This window comes from Bos grunniens, chromosome 21 (assembly GCF_055505025.1).
Source record: "Bos grunniens cultivar Pamir isolate PY7600 chromosome 21, Bosgru_T2T1.0, whole genome shotgun sequence".
NCBI classification, from domain to species: domain Eukaryota; kingdom Metazoa; phylum Chordata; class Mammalia; order Artiodactyla; family Bovidae; genus Bos; species Bos grunniens.
Window position 1 is genome coordinate 25,154,875 of NC_141185.1, and position 16,855 is coordinate 25,171,729.

Sequence of the window (16,855 nt, forward strand, 5' to 3'; positions counted from 1 at the left end):
ATTTTATAATCTCCCTCTTCATAACTTCTCCTGAAAACATATAAGCATTTCTTTAACATGTTGTCATTTTGAGAAGATTTTTACAATGGAAATTTCAGACATATACTAAAGTATACAGAATAATATAATAAGAAATCTCAGTGAATCCATACTAACTTTATCAACTCATGGCCAATCTTGTTCCATATGTAACCCTACCTACTCCATCCCCCAATTTCCAGTTATTTTTGAAGCATATCTCACCCATCACATCATTTCATCCATAAATATTTCAGTGTGTAGCTCTGAAATACTTCTGGTTTTGGGGGGTGTTTTTGGTCATGCCGTGCGTCTTGTGGGATCTTAGTTCCCTGACCAGGGACTGAATCCAGGCCCTCAGTAGTGAAAGTGCCAAATATTAACCACCGGACTGCCAGGGAATTCCCTAAAATCCAGAGTTTGAAAACAACTCACTGGCATTATTACATCTTAAAAAAAAAATCAGCAATAATTTCTTATCATCCAACAACTATGTTCAGACTTGATTGTTCAAATGAGGAATATAAGGCACAATACAGTCCATACACTGCAAATGATGGATAAATCATAAATCGCTTTGATCTACAGGTCTTTTCCTTCTCCCTCTCTCTGGTTCTCTTTCTCTCTGTCTGCAATTCATTTATTGGGAAAAACCTGTTTGTCTTAGTTTCCTAGTTTGGATTTGGTGACTGTATTCTTGAGGTATATATGGCCCATATATTTCCTGTATATGGAATTATATATGCAGGATTATATATAAATTAGTGGTTGGGCCCTAGAGGTTGATCAAAGTTTGATATTTTCACATACCAAATCTTTAACTCTTCTATTTCCTATTTCTGGAAACCCCAAAGGAGAGAACCACTTGCAGAGCTTCACCCTTTAGATAACAAGTACTGCTGGATTCTAAGGACGTGTTATGTGCTCTGTTCAAGACTTCGTTTATACTCTGTAATGACCTATATGGGAACAGAACCCAAAAAGAGTGGACATATGTATATGAATAACTGATTCACTTGCTGTACAGCAGAAACAACACTGAAAAGCAACTATATTCTGATAAAAATTAATTTTAAAAAATATATAAAGGAAAGGCAGTGAGGTAGTCTAAAAAGCTTCACACTATCAAAACCACAGCAATGATTTGATGTCCTTTTCTTCCTTTCCAGACTGACACCATGCTAGACACAGATTCTGTACTTTTATTCACCTAAATCACAACTTCCTCTTCTACCCTGCACTGTCTTCAGGGCTCTACCCTCATCTCTGCCCCCACTAGGAAAAGATGATCTTATCTGACTTAAGACATAATTAGGTTGCCTGGCAACAGTCAGAACAAGAATCATGAAGTAACTTTCTCATGGTTATTATAAAGATGATATTAAATGAGCTAACAGTTGTAAGGTACTTATAGTAGTGATTAGTGTACAGTAAGCCTTATACAAATGTTTGCTTTAGAAAAAAAAAGGAGTTAAAACAAATCAAGCAGAATTAATATCTGAAAAGATCTCTCAAACTTCTTCAAGAATACAAATATACTTCTTTATATCTTGTATTTTGGTGGAATAATGTGTTCTACATACAAGTAAACCGCATTATTCCACCAAAATAAGGGCTTCCCTGGTGACTCAGACAGTAAAGAATTTACCTGCAATGCGGGAGACCCAGGGTTCAATCCCTGGGTCCCCTGGAAAAGGGAAAAGGCAACCCACTCCAGTATTCTTGCCTGGGAAATCCCATGGACAGAGGAGCCTGGCAGGCTGCAGTCCATAGCGTCACAAAGAGTTGGATACGACTGAATGACTAACGCAACAACATAGAGGTAAACACTGCAGATAACGAAGGCGTGTTCTTTTAGACGTTTAATTTTATTTCATTTTAATCTTTTAAAAGTCTAGATAATGCAAAATGGAAACTATTGTTAGAAATGCACTACATACTTTCCTTTATCAAATGAATATCAAACAGTATCTTTGAAAATTTCTTAGGGACCCAGTACATCATTATGAACATAAGGAAACTTAATGAACAAAACTCAGATTCTGGAAACAAGAGAGACAAATCTTAGCTCTGCTACTAACAAAGTTGGCTCAGGAAAGCCACTTAACCTCTCTGAGGCCTAGCAAAAATGAGATGCTACCTTCCCTATAGGGTTAACTCAAGGATTAGAAATAAAGACCCTTGGGGAATCTCTGGTGGTCCAGGGGTTAGGACTCCATGCTCTCACTGTAAAGAGTGTGGGTTGACCTCCTCGTTGAGGAACTAAGATCCCACAAGCTGCCCAGTGAAGCAAAAGCAAAAAAAAGAAATAACAAAGATCTTAGCACACTGCCTGACATACAATAAGCATACTGCAAGGTTCAAACAGACAGAAATTTCTACTCTCATGGAGCTTCTAATATGGAGAAAAGATTAATAAAAGCATATAAAATACATAATATGTCAGATGGTGGTAAGTGTTATGGAGAAAAATAAAGCAGGGACCAAAAACAGAATGCTTGGGTGAGGGGATACAGGCAATTTTGAATAGGGTGGTCAGGAAAAACCACTCTAAGAAGGCAATATTTAAGAAAAGAGCTGAAGCAAGTAGATGAATAATCACAAAGATATCTGGAGGAAGAGGAAACAGCTAGAACAAAGGTCCTGAGGCAGGAGCATATCTGGTAGGACCAAGAAACACCAATCAGTCCAGCCGGCTGAAATGGAATGCAATAAGATCCGAGAGGCTAACATGGGTTTTAGAAGTCACTGGAAAGATTCTGTGTTTCAGCCTACTGGAGAGTTTTAATCAAAGGGGTAACAAGATCTGACATGGATTGACAAAAATCACTCCAGCTGATAGCAGAGTGATGGGAAACAAGAACGATTAGATAGATGGCTATTGTAGTTGTCTAGTCTAGAAATGATGTGCCTTAGATCAAAAAGTGGTAGCAGTAAAGGTGATGAAAGTGAGTTGCTCAGTCGTGTCTGACTCTTTGTGACCCCATGGGCTATAGAGTCTATGGAATTCTCCAGGCCAGAATACTGGAGTGGGTAGCCATTCCCTTCTCCAAGGTATCTTTCCAACTCAGGGATCGAACTCAGGTGTCCCACATTCCAAGCAGATTCTTTACCAGCTGGGCTACCAGGGAAGCTCAAGAATACTGAGTGGGTAGCCTATCCCTGGAGAAGGCAATGGCACCCTACTCCAGTACTCCTGCCTGGAAAATCCCATGGATGGAGGAGCCTGGTGGGCTACAGTCCATGGGGTCACAAAGAGTCGGACACAACTGAGCGACTTCACTTCCCCTTTTCACTTTCATGCACTGGAGAAGGAAATGGAAACCCACTCCAGTGTTCTTGCCTGGAGAATCCCAGGGATGGCGGGGCCTGGTGGGCTGCCGTCTGTGGGGTCGCACAGAGTTGGACATGACTGATGCAACTTAGCAGCAGCAGCAGCCTATCCCTTCTCCAGCAGATCTTCCCGACCCAGGAGTCAAACCAGGGTCACCTGCATTGCAGGTGGGTTTTTTACCAGGTGAGCTACCAGGGAAGCCCAAAGGTGATGAGAAGTGTCATATATGCCCTGGAGAAAATTGATATATTTTCTGGTAGACTGGAGGTGGGTGGGGTATGATGCAAAGAGGGAAGTTAAGGTTGACTTGCATTTTTGATACCTGAATAACTAAAAGAACAAAGTTCTATTTACTGAGATAAGAAAGACTGCAAGACGGACATCATATAAAGATCAGAAGTCTGGTGCTGGAGAGAAGGGAGGAGGCCTTTGCTGTTATTCTCAACATCTCAGCAGCTGCTCTTTCACATTGGTAGTTTTCTCTTCCCTCAGAAGCAAGCTCTCAGACTTCAGTACCCATGTGTTACCGTTTTTATTCTTCTGTCTTATTCACACTATTCTATTCGCTTGGAAGAACAAATGAAAAGGCAATGGAAATTGATACCTTTAGTCAACACTGAAAGAAAAACTGAATCAGAAATCTGAGGCAACATTTTCTAAGCAAAACAAAAACTTAAAACTGTGGCCACCCTGGTACTACCTCACCTCACTCCAACACACTGCTTCTATAATTCATTTACAAAATGCTCACTTAGAACTCACTTTTCTCATAAACATAGATTTATAAAAAAAATGACTTGGTTTTCAAGCCAAACTATGTCACGGGGCTATATTATAAAAATAAAAGTACTAGCCTAGATCTGAGGGAGGAAAGATCACAGGATATAAGAAAAACCAGACCTTCTTGCCCTTGGCTTAAGAAAAAAATTAGTCAAGTTTCTCTTCGCACACTCCTACCTTGTCCAAACCTCCTCAACTACAGGTGCCCTGTCCCTCTGCTTCACCACTGCCACCTACGTGAGACCTACCACTCTAGCATCCGACTCAGAAGTTGCCCCCCAAATATCCTCCATGTCTAAAAATCACCCACCCAACTCTAAAACAGCAGTTACCACTACAGTCGCACATAATTCTCCTTCCCTTATAGAACAGAACTCAGCTAGCCATCAGGAGGAAATGCACTGCTTCAAGCTAATTCTCATAAAAATGACTGGATCCCAGTTGGAAGAATTTCAGTAAGTGCTATCTCAGAGCAAATGAAGAAGGATGAAAAAATGGAGATGTTTGATGTTGAGAAGGCCACTGAACGGAGTCAGCTTGCTTTTCTTTTTACATTTTTACCCTTCCTGGGCCTCTGAACTCATTGATCTTTCTAGAAGTTTCACATTTTTAACCACAACTCTTGCACCAAACCACCTGGATGATCCAGAGATCACATGCACAGTTTTTAACTGTGGAGCTGAAGAAAATGAAATGGGGAATAACATTAGTGATTAAGTATACATTGGGTAAAATGTTCGTAACTTGAGGACCATTTGTCACAGTACATGATTTTAAAACTACACCTGGGAAACAATTACATTTCTCAGGTTTTTTTTAAACTACCAAATCCCCAAAGTTTGCCATTTACCACTAGACTTTAAAAAAAAAAAAAAAATTCTGGGGGAAAACCTCCTATGCATCTTAGAGATAATCAAATCTTCAAACCCACAGAAGATGAGAGTGGAAGGTTCTAAACACTGTGATGAAGAGCTCAGTTGGTTCACATCTTTCATGGTTTGCAGCTGCAACTCTCAAATTAAAAAAAAAACCTACATTAGATCAGTTTTATACAGACATTTCATTTAGGTCACGTGTGCTGTTTTAAATCTGTAGTTAGAGAAACACCAGAAGGCCTCCCTTTTGTCAATTAACTGAAGAGATATTATCAAGCAGAACAAATGGTTTGATTTAAACTTAACCCTAAAAATTCAATTAGGTGGACTACAGGCAATTTGCCTTTCTCCAATTTCTTTTCTAGAAAACAGAATCCTAAGTCATTAAGGTTTTAACAAGTTCTAAATCACAGGATTATGGGGAACTGTTATCATGATTAAAGTTTCATTAAAAGTTACCAAAAAAAATAGCTTCATTAAAAGTTCAAAATGAGAGGACCATGGTGGGCTATTCTTTCTTTCTTTACAGCTATCTATTTCAACTGCAAATTTTTTATAATTAACAAATTATTTTTATTTTCCATTTTAGAAAGTGAAAGATGATGAAATAAGAATAAGAATTAAAAGAAGAGATGAAACTAAATACAAGACACACTGAGTAGTAAGGCTGCTGTCTTTGTTTTGTTTTTAACTTCCTTTTTAAATGCCTAATAAAGTTGAGGAAAATAAATATTACTGAAACTTTTAAAGAGAAAGAAAAAGCAAACTACATCTAAAGCAGAGTATTTCTAGAGCAGTGGTTCAACTGTGGTGTGAGGACCCCTGCACATCTTTAAGACTTTTTCAAGCTTAAAAATTATTTTTAAGGCTACTCTGGTGGCTCAGTGGTGAAGTATCCACCTGCCAATGCAGGAGACACAGGTTCGATCCTTGATAGGGAAATATCCCACAACCCCCAGAGCAACTAAGCCCAAGCGTCACAACAATTGAGCCTGTGCTCTAGAGCCCGGGAGCCACAACTACTGAGCCCATGCGCCCTAGAGCCCATGCTCCACAGCAAAAGACGCCACCACAATGAGAAGCCCACGCACTGCAACCAGAGAGTGGCCCCCGCTGGCCACAGCCAGAGAAAAGACTGAGCAACGACAAAGACAAAGCCCAGCCCAATAAATAATTTTTTTTAAAAACTGTTTTAATAATAATACTAAGATATTATCTGCCTTTTTCAAACTCATTTCCTCACAGGTGTACAGGGGAGACTGGTATAATATCAAAGAAGAAAAACTATCTGAAAATGCCAATAAAATACTTTCACCCTTTCAGACTATCTCTATGAGCCTCCATTGTCTTCATATGCTTCAACCAAAATAACAAACCACAAGACTGAATACAGAAGCAGATATGAAAATTCAGCTATCTTCTAGTGAACCAGGTAATTAGAAAAATTTACAAATATGTAAGATGGTGCCTCTCTTCTCCCATAGCGTTCTTGTTTTAGATGATAGAGCTATTATTGAGAAAAGATATTATTTATGTTCATGTGATAGTTTTTGTTATTTTAAGTTAATATTACTCTTAAAGGTTCTGGTTTTAATTTCTAGCCTAGTAATTATCAAAAGATACAATACCACATGAACAAAAGCTCTCAGGAATCCTTCATTTTTAAGAACATAAAAGGGTCATGGGACCAAAAAGTTTGAGAACTGCTGTTCTAAAGGGTTTCCTACTCTGTCAGAAAAATATCACTTTACGAAGGAATATTTCTTAAGATAAGAGATACAAAGAAAGTTGCTTAAAATTGAATTTATAATTTATAGGATAAGTGATTAAGCTCAGATTTGCTTTACAATGATCTGAGCGGCAAGGGAGGGATGGTGGGAGTATAAATGAAATAAGAGTGGCCATGAGTTAATAATCATTGAGTAGGAGTTCGTTATTCTAATCTTTCTACTTTTGCATATGTTTGAAATTTTCCCTAGTAAGAAGATTAAAGACAAATTCATACCTGGACCACTGAATATGAAAAAAAAGGTGTAATTTAATATTATCACTATTATAAGAATGAAGGAAAATGAGAGGGAAAAAATATTACTAATATTAAACTAACACTTTCCTCATAGCTCCAAATTTTTTATCTTTATTGATGTCAATGAATTTCACGTAGTTGAATCAGTAGTACATGGATATTATTTGGAGTTCTGCCTCATTCACTTAAAATTTACATATACGGTTCCTCTCTTTACTATAACTAACTTGACAAAGAAAAATTATACAGCTATCTTTCAGTTTAATATTAAAAGCTCATCAAATCCTTTTAACCTGACTGACCTGGCCATAATCTAGAATAATTTTTTCTATTAATACATGTTACACTATTGCCATCTGCTGGTTGTGATGTGGAAGTACAGTTTTAAAACATAAAAACTAACGATTTACCTGTAACTATGGTTTTCTCCCAAAATCATCCTGTAGAAAAGAAGGTGTCATACACACATTAGAGTTCTTCAAAAGCTCACATTAGAAGCAGTGGTTCTGAACCCCACTTGCACTTTAAAATCATGGGAGTTTTTGAGAGTCCTGATGCCTGGACCCCAAACCAGAGCAATTAAATCAGAACCTATATTCTGTGAAAATGAAAGGCAAGCCAGACTGAGAGAAAATATCTGCAAAAGATACATCTGCTACTGCTCAGTCGCTTCAGTTGTGTCCAACTCTGCACGACCCCATAGACGGCAGCCCACCAGGCTCACCGTCCCTGAGATTCTCCAGGCAAGAACACTGGAGTGGGTTGGGACTTATACCTAGAGTCCACTTTTCAGTTCAGTTTAGTTGCTCAGCTGTATCCGACTCTTTGTGACCCCATGGACTGCAGCATGCCAGGCTTCCCTGTCCATCACCAACTCCTGGAGCTTCCTCAAACTCATGTCCATTGAGTCGGTGATGCCATCCAACCATCTCATCCTCTGCTGTCCCCTTCTCCTGCCATCAGTCTTTCCCAGGATCAAGGTCTTTTCTAATGAGTCAGCCTTTCGCATCAGGTGGACAAAGTATTGGAGCTTCAGCTTTAGCATCAGTCCTTCCAATGAATATTCAGGACTGATTCCTTTTAGGATTGATTGGTTTGGTCTCCTTGCAGTTCAAAGGACTCTTAAGACTCTTCTCCAACACCAACTCAATAATAAGAAAAAACCCAATCTTTTAAACATGCAAAAGATCTAAATACTGCCTCACCAAAGAAAATAAATGGATGGCAATTCAGTACATGAAAAGATGCTCTACATTATTAGTTAATAGGAAACTGTTCATTAAGACCACAAGAGATACCACTTCACATCCATTGTTGTCTAGTTGCTAAGCCGTTTCTGACTCTTAACAACCCCACAGACTGTAGTCCCCAGGGGATCTTCCTGACCCAGGGATCAAACTCGTGTCTCCTGCATTGGCAGGCAGATTCTTTACCACTGAGCCACCAGGGAAGCCTCTTCACATCCAAAGAATGGCTAAAAGTGAAGAGACTGACCTTAATATTAAGTGTTGGCCAGGATGTGGAGCAACTATAAGCCCTCTCACACCGCTGACAGAAATGTAAAATGGGACAACCACTTTGGAAAACAGCCTGGTGGTTTCTCAAAAAGCTACACACATACCTACCATAAGATTCAGCCATTTCACTCCTACATATGTACCCAACAGAAAGAAAAGTTGTAGTAGGTTAAACAGTGTCCTCTCTAAAATTCACATCTACCTGGAATGTGACCTTATCCAAACAGGCATCTTCACAAATGTAATTAGTTAAGATGGGGTCATACTGTAAAGTAGGTCCTATGGTCTTACAAGAAAAGATGACACCCAGAGAAGAGGAGGCAGACAGTAGAGTGATTCAGTTAAAAGCCAACAGACAGCAAGGATTGCCAAGAGCTGAGAGCTTCTGAAGCCAGGAAAAGGGGATAAGCTCCCCCAGAGTCTTCAGAAGGAAAATGGTCCTGTCAACACCCTGATTTCAGACTTCTGGCCTCCAGAACTGTGAGATAATGAATGCAGTCATTTTAAGCTACTCAAGCTGAAGAACATGGTTACAGCACCCCTAGGAAACAAATACAAAAGCTGAAAGTGCACAGACATGTACAAAATGTTATTAGCTTTATTTTTAAAAGCCTCAAACTGGAAATAACCCAAACACCCATCAACAGGTCAATGACTATATACAACTGTGGTATAGCCACACAGTGGAATTCCATGTAGTGGAACTCCTCCATCCATGGGATTCTCCAGGCAAGAATACTGGAGTGGGCTGCCATTTCCTTCTCCAGGGGATCTTCCCGACCCAGGGATCGGACCCAGGTCTCCCACATTGCAGGCAGATGCTTTAACCTCTGAGCCACCAGGGAAGCCATTTTCACAGTGGAATACTATTCAGCAATTAAAATGAATCAATGATTGAGACATAAAATATAAGTGAAATCTCAATTATGAATTAGAGAAGTCATACAAAAAAGATTATATAATATGGTTCCTATGGTGTTTATCTGAGGTGGCAAGAGTGAACAGTGGGTGGGTACAGAAGGGGGTCATTATAAAGTGGCAGCACACTTTCGCATTGACAGATATATTCATTATCTTGATAGTGCTGACAGTTCCACAGGTGTATACGTGCGTGTGTGTGAAGTCGCTTCAGTCATGTCCGACTCTGCGATCCTATGGACTATAGCCCACCAGGCTATAGGAATTCTCCAGGCAAGAATACTGGTGTGGGTTGCCATGCCCTTCTCCAAGGGATCTTCCCAACCCAGGGATCAAACCTGTGTCTCTTCCATCTCCTGCATTAGGCAGACAGGTTCTTTACCAATAGCGCCAGCTTCTCCATGTGTCAAAATTCATAAATTTGAAGAGAAGATGGCAGAGAAAAGTGCACCAGAAATCAGTCTCCCTAGAAAGACTAGATAACAGTGCATTAACAGAATCTCTGTCTGATTCTGTAACCACTTGGCAACTCTGAAGCCTGTTAAATGCTTGCAACTTTCAGGGGAAGCCTTAAATGATGAATTGTGGTTAATTTCATCAGTTTTACCTCTCTGAACAGCAATAGCTACCCATCTCTCACCCCAACCCACATGGTATGTATACATGTTCCTAAAGCAGTCTGCACACAGCTTATGGGAGCCAGGGTGGGCAAAAAGGATCTTGTCCTCCAAATATTGGGGATTTGATATTTGTGCTCTGATTGCAGACTGCTGCTTCCGGTCACAGAAGTGCAAACAAACAGGCATAATCATCAAGAAAAAGAAAATTTGAATATATACTATAATGAGTAAGTAGAGTGAATTATTAATTTAAAAAATCTCTCAAAAAAATGTCCTGGATCTGATGATTCACTGGTGAATTTCACTAAACATTTAAAGGAGAACAAATACCAATCTTCTTAAACTTTTCCAAAAAATTAAAGAGGAAGGAATACTTCTCAACTCATTCTACAAGGACAGCATTACACTGATACTACAGTGTCTTTATGCTACAAAAGGAAAACTATGAACACTGATGCAAAAATCTTCAACAAAATACTAACAAGCAGAATTCAGCAGCATGTTAAAAGGAGTTACACACCATGACTAAGTGGGATGTACTCCTGGAATGCAAGGCTGTTTCAATATATGAACACTGATCAATACAATACACCACATAAACAAAGTGACAGAATAACACATAATCATCTCAAATAACGATGAAAAAAGCATTTAACAAAATTTAACACTCTTTAAAAAAACTAGACAAACTAGCAATAGAAGGAAACTAACTCAACATAAAAGCCATATATAAAAACCAACAGTCAACATCATGCTGCTGCTACTGCTAAGTCGCTTCAGTCGTGTCCGACTCTGCTCGACCCCATAGACGGCAGCCCACCAGGCTCCCCCGTCCCTGGGATTCTCCAGGCAAGAACACCGGAGTGAGTTGCCATTTCCTTCTCCAATGCATGAAAGTGAAAAGTGAAAGTGAAGTCGCTCAGTCGTGTCCGACTCTTAGCGACCCCACAGATGGCAGCCCACCGGGCTCCTCTGTCCATGGGATTTTCCAGGCAAGAGTACTGGAGTGGGGTGCCATTGCCTTCTCCAAGTCAACATCATACTCAGTGGTAAAAGACTGAAAGCTTTTCCTCAGGAACAGATCAGGACCAAGGGAAGGATGTCCCTGCCCCTTGTACCACTTCTACTTATTGCAAGTTCAAGCTGGAGCAATTAAGCAAGAAAAAGAAATAAAAGGTACCCACATTGGAAAAGAAGATGTAAAATTATCTTTGTTTGCAGATGATATGATCTTTTATACAGAAAACCATAAAGATTACACACACACACACAGAGAAGTAATAAATCAATTCAGCAAAGTAAGACGCTATAAAGTCAACACACAAGAATCAGTTGCATTTCTATAAATAATGAACAATCTGAAAAGAAAACTACAGAAACAATTCTATTTATGACAGCATAAAAAAGAATAAAATTCCTGGGAATAAACATAACCAAGGAGGTGAAAAACTTGTACAATGAAAACTACAAAACACTGCTGAAAGAGTAAAGGCATAAATAAATGGAAACAAATTCCATGCTCATGGATCAGAAGACTTAATATTGTTAAAAGTCAACACTACGAAAGCAATCTACAGATTCAATACAATCCCTATCAATATCCCAATGACTTTTTTTTTGCAGAAAAAGAAAAACCCATCCTAAAATTCCTATGGGGGACTTTCCTGGTGGTCCCCCAGGTTGACCCTTAATCTGGTTAATGATTAAGAATATGCCGTGCAATTCAGGGAAAGCAAGTTTCCATGGAAAGGGATGGAACTGAGATCCCACACGCCGTGGGACAACTAAGCCCATGCGCCACAGCTAGGGAAGACAAGCACTGCAATTAGAAAGTTTGCCAACTGCAAAAGAAGACGCAGAACAGCCAAAAAATAAAACGCATTTGTTTTAAAATAACTAACTAATGTTCATATGGACTCTCAAGGGATCCTGAAGAGCTGAAACAATCTTGAAAAACAAAACCAGAGGATCCATACTTAATGATTTCAAAACTTACTACAAAGCCACAGTAATTAAAAATAGTGTAATTTTGGCATAAAAATAGACATACAGGCCAATGGAACAGAAATAAATTCAGATCCTCCTATATATGTTAAGAATGACTTAACAAGAATGTTAAGACCATTCAATTGGGAAAGGACAGCTACGAACAGTGCTGAGAAAACTGGCTACCCACTCACACACACAAAAAATAAGTTCAACCCTTTCCAAATACTATATACAAAAATTAACTCGAAATGGATCTAGGACCCTAAATATAAGATCTAAAGTAATTAAACTCTTAGGGATGAAAACAGAACAAAAGCTTTACAACACTGGATTTGGCAATGATTTTCTTAGATATGACGCCAAAGGCACAGGAAATGAAAAAATAACAAACTGGACTTCATGATAATTTAAAAAATTTTGTTCATCAGAAAACACTATCAGAATAAAAAAAGGCAACCCAAAGAATGGGAGAAAATATCTGCAGATAGTATATAGGGATCAATATATGTCAAAATATACAGAAAAACCTACTCAACAACAAAACTCCAACTCCCATTCAAAAATGGGCAAAAGACTTGAACAGACATTTCTCCAAAGATGGATGAATTGCCAATAAGCACATGAAATGATCACTAATCATTACAGAATGCAAATCAAAACTATGAGATACCACCTCACACTCATTAGGATAGCTACTACCAAAAGGAAAAGAAAAACCACCAGTGTTGGCAAGGATGTGGAGAAATTGGAACCCTTGTGCTCTATTGGTGTGAATGTAAAATATCTATAATACAGCTACTGTGTTATGTACAGAACATAGTATGGAGATTCCTCAAAATATTAAAAATAGACATAACATATGATCCAGCAATTCCACTTCCCAGTATATACCCAAAAAATTGCAAGCAAGGTCTCAAACAGATATCTGTACACCCATGTTTATAACATTACTCACAATAGCTTAAAATGTAGAAGCAACCCAAGTGTCCATTAATTGATGAACAGACATACAAAATGTGATATAAGCATTATATGGAATATTATTCAGACTTGAAAAGTAAGGGAATTCTATAATATGCTACAACATGGATGATCCTTGAGGACCTTATACTAAATAAGACAGTACCAAAAGACAAACACTGTATGATTCCACTTATATGAGGTATTTGGAGTAGTCAAAATCATAAAGACAGGAAGTACATGGTGGCTGGCAGAGGCTGGAAGGAGTGGAAAATGAGGAGTTCCTGTTTTATAGAGTTTCAGTTTTATAAGACGAAGAGAGTTATGGGACTACATGATGGTGATGGCTGCACACTAATATGAATGTATTTAATACCAGTGAACTGTACACTTAAAACCAAAACTTCTAGGGGGTAGGGCCCAAGCATCAGTAATTAAAAAAAAAAAAATAAGCATAACTCAACATGGATTTTGTTTTGTTTGTTTTTGGGGGTTTTTCTGGCCACAGTGCACAGCATGCGGGGTCTTAGTTTCCTGATCAGGGATGGAACCTATGCCCCCTGCAATAGAAGCTCAGAAGCAATCAGAACCACTAGATTGCCAGGTAAGTTTCCATCAGTGATTTTTAAACATCCCCTAAACTATTCTAACAAGTAGCCATGGATGAGAACCATTTCATTAAAGGGTACCATTTCATTTATTTTCTTTTGAACAAAAGAGTACTTCTTGGTAAAAACATATAAACCTGAAATCATTTTTTTTAACTTTTTATTATGTTTTGGGGTATAGCTGATAAACAGACAATGTTGTGATAGTTTCATTAACCTGAAACAATTTTGATAATGCTCTTTTTGGATACTTATGGAGATCAGCTGAAACTATAAATTTTTAAAGCAAGCAAACTCAACATGGATTAGTACTTACTCCATGCTTTATACCTCACATTCCCAAATTATAAACAAGCTTTTAAAAGTAATATTGAAAGACGTTCCAACTGTTTACTCCTAGTACAAAATAATTTAAAATGCTGAACACAATACAGTTTTAATACATATTTGCAATGAATGGTATTTATAGACTGAACTATGGCCTCCTCAGAATCCTCAAATTGAAGTCCTAATCCTTAGCACCTCTTAAGGTGACTGCATTTGAAAATAAGGACTTTAAAGGAGATTAAGATGAAATGAGATCATAAGGATGAGCCCGAATCCAACCTGACTGATGTTCTCAAGTGAAAAAGAAATTCGGACACATAAAGACACACCTGGGATGCCCTGGCACAGAGGAGGTCTTTATGAGAACAAACCAAGGACCATCTGCAAGCCAAGGAAAGGAAAAAAACTTCAGGAGAAACCAAACCTGCCTATACCTTGATCTTGGAACTGTGCAGAAATAAATTTCTGTTGTTTAAACCACTCCGTCTATTGTATTTTGTTATGGCAGCTCTAGCAAATTAACACACATAGTAAGCAAAAAAAAACAAAACACAAGAGGAAGAACCTTTGGGCAATGACACTCTGCAGCTGAACTTTATCCTGGGGCACAGGCCACACTCTTGGAGAGCACCCCCTGGATCGGGACAGGGCTCAGGACGGCTTGTCCTCTGAAATTTTAACCTCAAATTTTTATTCACCTGCTCTCCGATTTCAGCCTTCTAGCTTTCATTCCCTTACTGGCACAGTATCTCCTCTTTTGCTCCTCCACGTGAGACTGCGAGGCCCTGGAGCCCTCCCAGACAAGTGCTCTCTGGCCTGCCTTCCTTTCCTATCTGGTCTGGGTCCCATCATGACGGTGTTCACTATTCTATCAGGACTACCTTCCCTTGCTCCCTGTTACGTTGCCACAACCAACAAAACCCAAAATCTGAACCAACGGTGCATTTTGTCTTCACTACTACCACTCTAGATGAGTCAAGCAAAGTACTAAACCACATACTCATGCACACTAATGTCTACAAATTCACTGATTCAAATCTCAGCACCCACCCCTTGCCACATCCTTCTGCTGGAGTTGGCATCTCTCAAGGACCACTCCTCTCAAGAACCACCCCGAGCCTCTTCATTCTCTTTAGTCCTGCATGGATGCCCGTCTCTCACCATGCACCCGCTTTAACACAGCAGATGTCATTTCCTTCCGTCTTCTCGCCTCCTATCTATATATTTATCTGTATCTACACCCATCCTGACTTTCTTTTCTAGTCTCAAAGAAGTTTCTTCCATTTCTAACCTATCTGTGCTCTTTTTGTCAACCCTTCCTACTTCTGAACCTTTTCATCCATTCTCTCCCTACTTGCCCTGCTTATTCAACACTTATCTTTACTAAGAACTCTTACTTCATTCTGTGAGTATGCACATCTCTCTCACCTCCCTAAACCCTTCCTTGACCTCTATCAAACTCGAGCCACCACTATCCCATCTGTCTTCTTTTCATCCAAGCTTCTCAAAAGAAGAGTTTACCCTCAATGTGTGTTCACTGAGTTACAATAACCTGGATGGCTTTGGCCCCCAGTGTACTACTGATATCCCTCTTCTTATGGTCATCAATGACTCCTTACTTATTCTTAAGTGATATGTAATCATTCTCTCAAAGCATGCTATAAGAGACTTCCCTGGGGGTCCAATGGTTAAGACTCTGCACTCCCAAGGGGGCAGGGGTTTGAGTCCCTGGTCAGTGAACCAAGTTCCCACATTAAAAAAAAAAGGCACGCTATAGAATTGAGAGGGAAAGAGAGGCCCTCTTCTAGTCCCTGCAAACCTTCAAAGTTGCTACTTTTCCACCTCAACTGAGGTTCATGAGGTTCATCTAGACAAGGGGTCAGTAAACTGTTTTCTGTAAAAGGCCAGATGGTAAATAGTTTAGGTTCTGTGAGCTGGTCTCTTTTGTACCTTCCCAATTCTGCAGGGCACAGGAAGCCACAGAAGAGACCAGCATACCTGTCTGATTTGGTCCTAGATCCCCACAATACAGCAATATCACAATGATGTGAGTCATACAAATTTTCTGGTTTCCCAGTATGTATTAAAAAGTTACATTTACATTATACTTTAGTTTATTCAGTGTGCAATAGCATACCTTTAAAAAATGATGTATATACCTCAATTTAAAAATACTTCATTGCTAAAAAATGCTAACCATCATTTGAGCCTTCAGTGAGTCATCTTTTTGCAACAGTAACATCAACAGATCACCCTAACAAACACAATAAAAATGAACAAGTCTGAAATATTGCATGGCTTACCAAAATGTGTCACAAAGACATAAAGTAAGCACATGTTGTTGGGAAAATGGCACCAGTAGACTTGCTCAGTGCACTGCCACCACAAACTTCCAATTTGTAAAAATCCAAAACACAATAAAGCAAAGAGCAATATACTGATATACACCTGAACCTAAGTGAATGAGGGTGGCTATGCTCCAATAATACGTAATTTACAAAAACAAGCAGTAGGCTAGTCTTTGTCTGTGGGCCATGGTTTGCTGACTCCTCTTAGCTGTGACCTGTGTTGTTCCCGTGACCTGTACATTTATCAAGAATTTGGCCTCCAACTCACAGTCTTCATTGCCAGCCTAAGGGACAAAGTGCAGTGCCAGGCACCTGATAAGCATTCTATAATGTGGTTGCAATTATTATTTTTTAAACTTATCCCATGGACACTGTAATTAGCTTTGTGGATGACCACCTAGCACGTTAGGCCTCTCAGTTTCTTCATCTGCTTAACTCTCATACCGTGGCTTTTGTCATCTAGAGCCCTCTATCTCTCAGATCAAATACCTAGTGGACACTGATCACTCTCACTCCCTTTATACTTGCTCTCCAA

General features: G+C 39.2%; 1 protein-coding gene across 6 annotated transcripts in view; it reads right to left on the reverse strand.

Moving 5' to 3' along the window:
- The window catches only part of PRORP (protein only RNase P catalytic subunit), a 136,895-nt gene that overhangs the window by 111,185 nt on the left and 8,855 nt on the right, over positions 1-16,855 (reverse strand). The gene's annotated exons all lie outside the window — the stretch shown is intronic.